This window comes from Canis aureus, chromosome X, assembly GCF_053574225.1.
Source record: "Canis aureus isolate CA01 chromosome X, VMU_Caureus_v.1.0, whole genome shotgun sequence".
NCBI classification, from domain to species: Eukaryota; Metazoa; Chordata; class Mammalia; order Carnivora; family Canidae; genus Canis; species Canis aureus.
In genome coordinates, this window is record NC_135649.1 from 36,822,374 (window position 1) to 36,831,906 (window position 9,533).

Genomic DNA, 9,533 nt, shown 5'->3' on the forward strand with positions numbered 1-9,533 from the left:
AAGTACTTTGTTAAAGTATTTTCACTCATTTAGATGGTTCTTTGCAAGTGCTGTCAGGAATTTGTATGCATATTTTTATCCCCCTTTATTGCCCATTTATGTGCGTACTATATATAATGTTTTTTTATCCCTTAAAACATAAATTTTCTCTCTTCCTCTAGCCTATCAGTGCTGTTGTCCAACTGATTCCAGGCCCCTACTGGATCTTTTAGGGTTTCCTAGGTTACATCTCTCTATTTATCTTGTTGAATGGCTGTTTGTACTTCTTTTTCTTAGTCTTGGAAAATAAGAGAATCCAAAAACCAGTAGAAGCTACTGTATTAAACACAATGAATGTTTCTGTGGGAACATAGGACTCTGTCCCTTACCATTGACTCGGTTCCTTTTCAACTCTGTCCCACTCTGATCTGTCAATCAGATACTCAGCCGTTAGCTCATTTATTCTTTTGTAATAAGTTAACTGAGATAAAATAATTAAATGATTCAGTTAGCTTTCTAAGCCTTATTCAAGCACCATGACTATCCACATTTTTAGGTTGTTTAAACAGTAAGTTTCTTAAGTGTTCTTAAGAAAGTTTGCATAAAAATTGTTTAATTTTATAAAGAAAATAAACATCATGCCATGTATCATAGTACCACAAAACATCCTTGTTGCTTTTTCTCCTCCTAGATTCTTTTCAAAATGTCCACTTTAATAATATTGTCCACTTTAATAATATTGTTTAATAATAATAATAACTTCACCGAACACAGTAAATAGTTGTATTATTAGTGTGGCAAATCATCCAAAAGGAAGAAGTTTCAGTGTGGTCACCTGTAACCATCTATGCATTTTCTTATTTTAAACAGTGTTGTTTGTTAAGTTCTTTTTAAGAGTTTCAATTACAAATTATTAGTGATGAAATATTTTAGAGATAAATGCAACAAGTGTTAATATACATCAATGGCATGTTCATAAAGCAAAACAAAGCTGTTTCTAAAGGCCAAATAAAAGGAAAAATAATGCATTACATACATATCATTCATGAATGTTTAAGTCTACCTGTAATATATGCTGCAGTACTATAATCCAACCAGGTAATGACTCAGACTGAAAATACCTTTTCGGCCTCTTTTTTTGTTCTTGTTATTTTTCTATGTTACATATTTAGAACTGCAAAGACAACAGAAATAATAAGTCACTGTGTAGACAGCAATTAGTGTTCTTTGCTTCCCATACTTTCCAAGACTATCAAGCAGTATTAAACTAAATTGAATCAGTAACATTTTTGATACCTTCTTATAGCACAGTTGATTTCGTTAATAAAGTGGGATTGAAATAACATTTAGTTAATGGCAAAGTGCATCAAATTTGAAAAGCATTCTTGTTAAGAAGGCTTTGTTTAAATTTGACTTTGGTTTGAAAAAATTGAGAGCTACCTGGAAGTCAATTTAAGATGGCTTTGTTTAAATTTGACTTTGGTTTGAAAAAATTGAGAGCTATCTGGAAGCCATTTTAAAAAAGATTTTATTTATTTATTCATGAAAGACAGAGAAAGAGGCAGATACATAGACATAGGCAGAGGGAGAAGCAGACTCCTCACAGAGACCCTGATGCAGGACTCGATTCTGGCACCCCGGGATCATGCCCTAAGCCAAAGACAGATGTTCAACCACTGACCCACCCAGGCATCCCTTATATGGTACTTTTATCAGTAGACTGGAAGACTGTTTTGTTGTTGTTGTTGTTAATATTTTCAATGTAAGAAGAGTCATTTAATTTCAAAAAGACTCTTCTACAGCTTACTGGCCCTGACAGAGATTACTTCTGAATTTAATTAATTCCTATCAAAGAATGATCATAGAAATTAATTCTGCAACATCAGTATCAATTGCTTTTTCTTTTTAAAGGCTAGTTAGAATATTAAATGTAAGTCATTTGTTATAGCATTACCATTGTTTTTCCAAAGAATGGGCAGAGAACAATATGAATATAAATAAGCAAAGTACTTTTCACTTACTGTTCCTAGCAATTCCTTATTTCTTTTATATGTTTAACCTTTTTATGTACTGTTTCTCAAACTGTGTTCTGTGATTCATTTGCATTAGAATTTTTTAAGGTGTCAGTTAAAATAAAGCTTCCTGGGTTCTATCTCAGATGGACTAAATCAGAATCTCTAGGAGCGGGCCTGGGAATATGCATTTTCCATTTCCAGGGTGATTCTGAGACTGAAGTTTGTGAACCACTGTTTTAAGAGTAAGGGGTTTTTGTTTTTGTTTTTGTTTTTATTTTATTTTAATTTTTTTTAAAGATTTTATTTATTTATTCATTCATGATAGACAGAGAGAGAGAGAGAGGAGGCAGAGACATAGAGGGAGAAGCAGGCTCCATGCCGGGAGCCCGATGTGGGACTCGATCCCGGGATTCCAGGATCACACCCTGGGCCAAAGGCAGGCGCTAAACCGCTGAGCCACCCAGGGATTCCCTGTTTTTGTTTTTTTTAAATAATATTTATGTTTATTTTTACTTTTTTAAAAATTTAAATTCAATTTGCCAACATATAGTATAACCCCCAGTGCTCATCCCATCAAGTGCCTTCCTTAGTGCCCATCACCCAGTTACCCCATCCCTCTGCCCACCTCCCCTTCCACAACCCTTTGTCTCCCAGAGTTAAGAGAGTCTCATGGTTTGTTTCTCTCTCTAATTTTCCCCCCTCAGTTCTCCTCCTTTCCCTTATAATCACTTTCACTATTTCTTATATTCCACGTATGAGTGAAACCATATGACAATTGTCCTTCTCTGACTGACTTATTTCACTCAGCATAATATCCTTCAGTTCCATCCACATCAAAATAAATGGTGGGTATTTGTCTTTTCTGATGGCTGAGTAATATTCCATTATATATACCACATCTTTTTTTATCCATTCATTTGTTGAAAGACATTGTGGCTCCTTCCACAGTTTGGCTATTGTGGACATTGCTGAACATACACGTACACACATACACACGTACACACGTATTCGTGCACACACGCGAGACGTTAAATAAACCAATCCAACCCCCCTTACCCCCCATTAACTCATGTTATTTACTATATACTTATTTATGTCCCGCCAACCCCCCAAAACAGGTCTGTCTATGTAAAATCCATAAGCCTCATCTAAATTTTATACAAATACATCACAAACCTAGTTAATTCAACAAAACGACTTTATATGCCTATCTCGCAGTCTATCTATAGATAGGGTTTCCTTAACTTTCTCTCTTCTATTTAATACAAAAAACCCAAACCCACACACTCACTAACATAGCATGCAATACCATAAGCATTTGTTAATGTAGCTTAATCAGTAAAGTAAGGCACTGAAAATGCCAAGATGAGTCATAAGACTCCATAAACACAAAGGTTTGGTCCTGCCTTCCTATTAGTCCTTAGTAAGCTTACACATGCAAACCTCCACGCCCCAGTGAGAATGCCCTCAAAATCACTAACGATTTAAAGGAATGGAATATTACTCAGCCATTAGAAATGACAAATACCCACCATTTGCTTCCAGGTGGATGGAACTGGAGGGTATTATGCTAAGTGAAATGAGTCAATCGGAGGACAAATATTATATGTTCTCATTCATTTGGGGAAAATAAATAATAGTGAAAGGGAATAGAAGGGAAGGGAGAAGAAATGTGTGGGAAATACCAGAAAGGGAGACAGAACATGAAGACTCCTAACTCTGGGAAACGAACTAGGGGTGGTGGAAGGGGAGGAGGGCGGGGGGTGCGGGTGACTGGGTGACGGGCACTGAGGGGGGCACTTGACGGGATGAGCACTGGGTGTTATTCTGTATGTTGGTAAATTGAACACCAATAAAAAATAAATTTATTTAAAAAAAATAAAAAGGGATCCCTGGGTGGCGCAGCGGTTTGGCGCCTGCCTATGGCCCAGGGCGCGATCCTGGAGACCTGGGATCGAATCCCACGTCGGGCTCCCGGTGCATGGAGCCTGCTTCTCCCTCTGCCTATGTCTCTGCCTCTCTCTCTCTCTCTCTCTCTCTCTCTGTGACTATCATAAAAAAATAAATAAATAAATAAAAAATAAAAAAAAAATAAAAAAATAAAAAATAAATAAATAAAGGAGTGGGTATCAAGCACACTCTAAAGTAGCTCACACCACCTTGCTAAGCCACACCCCCACGGGATACAGCAGTGATAAAAATTAAGCCAGGAACGAAAGTTCGACTAAGCTATACTAAAGAGGGTTGGTAAATTTCGTGCCAGCCACCACTGTCATATAATTAACCCAAACTAATAGGCCCATGGCTTAAAGCATGGTTAAGATACTACAATACTAAAGTTAAAACTTAACTAAGCCGTAAAAAGCTACAGTTACCATAAAATATGCTACGAAAGTGACTTTAAAATTTTCTGATTGCACGATAGCTAAGATCCAAACTGGAATTAGATACCCCACTATGCTTAGCCCTAAACATAAATCATTCTATAACAAAACAATTCGCCAGAGAACTACTAGCAACAGCTTAAAACTCAAAGGACTTGGCGGTGCTTTACGTCCCTCTAGAGGAGCCTGTTCTATAATTGATAAACCCCGATAAACTTCACCATCTCTTGCTAATGCAGTCTATATACCACCATCTTCAGCAAAACCTTAAAAGGAAGAATAGTAAGCAAAATCATTTCGCATAAAAAAGTTAGGTCAAGGTGTAACTTATGAGATGGGAAGAAATGGGCTATATTTTCTATTCCAAGAATATCTCACGAAAGTTTTTATGAAACTAAAAGCTGAAGGAGGATTTAGTAGTAAATTAAGAATAGAGAGCTTAATTGAATAGGGCCATGAAGCACGCACACACCGCCCGTCACCCTCCTCAAGTAAAAACTAAACCCATAATCATATTAGCCATACTAAAACACGAGAGGAGACAAGTCGTAACAAGGTAAGCATACCGGAAGGTGTGCTTGGATTAACCAAAATGTAGCTTAATTAAAGCATCTGGCTTATACCCAGAAGATTTCATACCCCATGACCACTTTGAACAAAAGCTAACCCAACTAACCCTAAACCAAAGTACCATAACTCTACAAAATAAAACATTCAGTTAAACCATAAAAGTATAGGAGATAGAAATTCTAATTGGAGCTATAGAGATAGTACTGCAAGGGAATGATGAAAGACATTTTAAAAGTACAAAAGAGCAAAGATTACCCCTTTTACCTTTTGCATAATGAATTAACCAGAAATAACTTAACAAAGAGAACTTAAGCTAAGTCCCCCGAAACCAGACCAGCTACCTATGAACAATCTAAAAGCATCAACTCATCTATGTTACAAAATAGTGAGAAGATTTATAGGTAGCAGTGAAAAGCCTAACGAGCCTGGTGATAGCTGGTTACCCATAAACAGAATTTTAGTTCAACTTTAAAATTAAAAAAATTAAAATTTTAATGTAAATTTAAAATGTAATCTAAAAAGGTACAGCTTTTTAGAATAAGGATACAACCTTCATTAGAGAGTACATGTTAATATCACCATAGTTGGCCTAAAAGCAACCATCAATTGAGAAAGCGTTCAAGCTCAACAAACAATATGACTTAATTCCAACCATATTCAGTCAACTCCTAATATGCCACTGGGTTATTCTATTTAAATATAGAAGCAACAATGCTAGTATGAGTAACAAGAATTATTTTTCCCCACATAAGCTTATTTCAGAAACGGATAAACCACTGATAGTTAACAACCTGATAAAATTAACCCAAAAATAAAATACTTATCAATTCTATTGTTAACCCAACACAGGTATGCACCCAAGGAAAGATTAAAAGAAGTAAGAGGAACTCGGCAAACATAAACTCCACCTGTCTACCAAAAACATCACCTCCAGCATCCCCAGTATTGGAGGCACTGCCTGCCCAGTGACATCTGTTCAACAGCCGCGGTATCTTGACCGTGAAAAGGTAGCATAATCATTTGTTCTCTAAATAAGGACTTGTATGAATGGCTACAGGAGGGTTTGAGTGTCTCTTACTTCCAATCAGTGAAATTGACCTTCCCGTGAAGAGGCGGGAATAACATAGTAAGACGAGAAGACCCTATGGAGCTTTAATTAATTAACCCAGATTCATGGGCAATATATACCTACTAGTCATAACATTTCACCATTATTATGTGTTAACAATTTAGGTTGGGGTGACCTCGGAATATAAAAAAAACTTCTGAGTGATTAAAATTTAGACTTACCAGTCAAAATATTATATCATTTATTGATCCAATAGTCTTTGATCAATGGAACAAGTTACCCTAGGGAATAACAGCGCAATCCTATTCAAGATATCATATCGACAATAGGGTTTATGACCTCGATGTTGGATCAGGACATCCTAATGGTACAGCAGCTATTAAGGGTTCATTTGTTCAACGATTAAAGTCCTACGTGATCTGAGTTCAGACAGGAGTAATCCAGGTCGGTTTCTATCTATTTAACAATTTCTCCCAGTACGAAAGGACAAGAGAAATAAGGCCCACCCTACAAAAGTGCCTTAAAACTAATAGATGAAATTAAGCTCAATCTAACCAGTTTATCTCCCCATAAGCCCAAGAAAGAGGGCTTTGTTAGAGTGGCAGAGCCCAGTAATTGCGTAAAACTTAAACCTTTTTCCCCAGAGGTTCAACTCCTCTCCCTAACATCATGTTCTTTATCAATATTATCTCATTAATTGTTCCAATTCTTCTCGCCGTAGCCTTTCCTACCCTAGTTGAATGAAAAGTCCTAGGCTACATACAACTCCGAAAAGGCCCCAATATTGCAGGCCCATACAGTCTTCTTCAACCCATCGCCGATGCAGTAAAACTTTTCACAAAAGAACCCTTATGACCCCTCACATCCTCTATATCTATATTTATTTTAGCACCCATCCTAGCCCTATCACTAGCCCTAACCATATGAATCCCCCTTCCTATACCTTATCCACTTATTAATATAAAGCTAGGAGTACTATTTATGCTAGCAATGTCAAGCCTCACCCTATACTCCATTCTTTGATCAGGATGAGCTTCAAACTCCAAATACGCCCTAATCAGAGTCCTCTGAGCTGTTGCCCAGACAATTTCATATGAAGTCACACTAGCAATTATCCTCCTTTCCATATTACTAATAAATGGATCTTTCACACTATCCACACTTACCATTACTCAAGAACATATATGACTAATTTTCCCCGCCTGACCCCTGGCTATAATATGATTTATCTCTACCGTAGCAGAAACCAACCGAGCCCTTTTCGACCTAACCAAAAGGGAATCTGAGCTAGTTTCTGGGTTTAACGTAGAATATGCAGCAGGCCCATTTGCCCTATTTTTTCTAGCAGAGTACGCAAACATTATTATAATAAATATTCTTACAACAATCCTATTTTTCGGCGCATTTCACAATCCACTCATACCAGAGCTCTACTCCATCAACTTCACCATTAAAACACTCCTCCTAACCTTTCTTTCCTATGAATCTGAGCATCATATCCTCGATTCCACTACGACCAACTAATACACCTCTTATGAAAAAATTTCCTACGATTAACCCTAGCCCTATGTATATGACACGTCACCCTACCCATTATCACTGTAAGCATTCCACCCCACATGTACGTGTATGAACATTGGGATGCAGGTGTCCCAGTGTTTCACTACATCAGTATCTTCGGGGTAAATACCCAGTAGTACAATCGCTGGGTTGTAGGGTGGCTCTCTTTTTTAACTTCTTGAGGAACCTCCACACTGTTTTCCAGAGTGGCTGTACCAGTTTGCATTCCCACCAACAATGCAAGAGGGTTCCCCTTGCTCCACATCCTCTCCAACATTTGTTGTTTCCTGTCTTGTTGATTTTTGCCATTCTCACTAGTGTGAGAAGAGTAAGGGTTTTGAAAATATCTCCTATGCATTCTTTTTGAAGAATCTCAACCACATTCATTAATATGCTAATAGCAAAAAATATGCTAATAGCTCCAAAGCTGTCTCTATAACTCTCTTCTGAGAGCCAGACCTGTATTACTACTTATCTCATATAACTGAGACATGTCACAAAGTAATCTCTTGATCATTCTGCCTGTCTTCACACACACACACACACACACACACACTCTCTCTCTCTCTTTCTCCTTTGACATGTACTCCTTTCTTTGAAGTCTAATGCCAACCAATCACCACAGCATTATGTCAGCCACAACCACTTAATCACCAAGTCTTGTCAATTCGTTTTATGCATTTTCAATCCATCCACTTCTCTTTTGGTAGATAACATGAACATCTTCTTTACTGATTTCCCTACTTCTTGGTCCCTCACAAGAACTTTCTCTAAGCAACAGCAGTAGTAATCTTTCTAAAACACAAATATGATCATGTAGCCTGCCTCCTTAGAACCCTCCTCACTGGTCCCCACCAGAGATAAGATAAAAGCCCACATTTATTAAGATCTCATAGCTATTCATCATATTCTTCATGATATGATTAGTCTTTATCTAATTATCTTATCTAATTATCTTACCACTCCTTCTCCCCATTGGCACATTTTGTTGCCATTTTGCAGAACTAACAATTTGCAATTTTAGGAATAAGTTACACAGTCTTTTTCCTCCATGGCATATATCAAGTCATTTTAAAAAATTTCACTTTATTTATGTGTCTCCTCTTCTATACTTAGTTTGCTCACCTCTCTATCCTTGGTGTCAAAACACAATTCCTAATACATAGCATAAGGTCAAAAATTATTCTGGGTTGAATAGATAAATAATAAGTAACATAGTATTTTATATCTATTAATAGTATGCAATATAATACAGTATTTATACACACAGGCTCTGGAAACAGAATCTCTGGGTTAAACTCTGGCTATGCTACTTACGTGACCTCAAACAATTCACTTAAATATCCCTGTTTTAGGTCATTAATCCTTAAAATGGTTATAGTAATAGGATCTCTCTCCTAAAATTTTCATGAAGATTAAATGAAAAAATACACATACAATTGTTAAAATGTTAGGCACAAAGCAGATACTCAAGAAACATTAGCTACTACCTTTACTTCTTTCATGATTCAAGAATTATTCCATACCTTTAACATATCTCATCATTTTACACATTTTAATTTTCATCTCTACTCTCAGATGTCATCTTGGAAGAGTCATAATTTTTTTGTCTAACTGTAATGGATGCCTCTCCATACCCTCTTTCATTTTAGAGGTTTTTCTCTTGTGTTTTCCCTAACTCTGACACTGTTAGGTGTGATGACTGGATTTTAAATAATATTCTTGATGAGATGATATACTCAATGAAAAATATTTTTAGTTTCTATAGAATTTCCGGATAACATGCAGTACTTTTCTTGCCTCAGTAACCCTACCAACACTGTGAGACAATATCTTTAGGAACAGTATATGAGAATATCACAATCATAATAATTTCCTAGAGGCATAATTGATAGCTCTAAACCCACATTTCAAAACCTGTGCTTGAATAAGAGTTTTGCTGACAATAGAAGGATT

General features: G+C 36.6%; 1 pseudogene; it reads left to right on the forward strand.

The window, feature by feature from the left end:
• Positions 1-4,498: 4,498 nt before the first annotated feature.
• On the forward strand, positions 4,499-4,959 carry LOC144309336 (18S ribosomal RNA; annotated as a pseudogene).
• Positions 4,960-9,533: the final 4,574 nt, after the last annotated feature.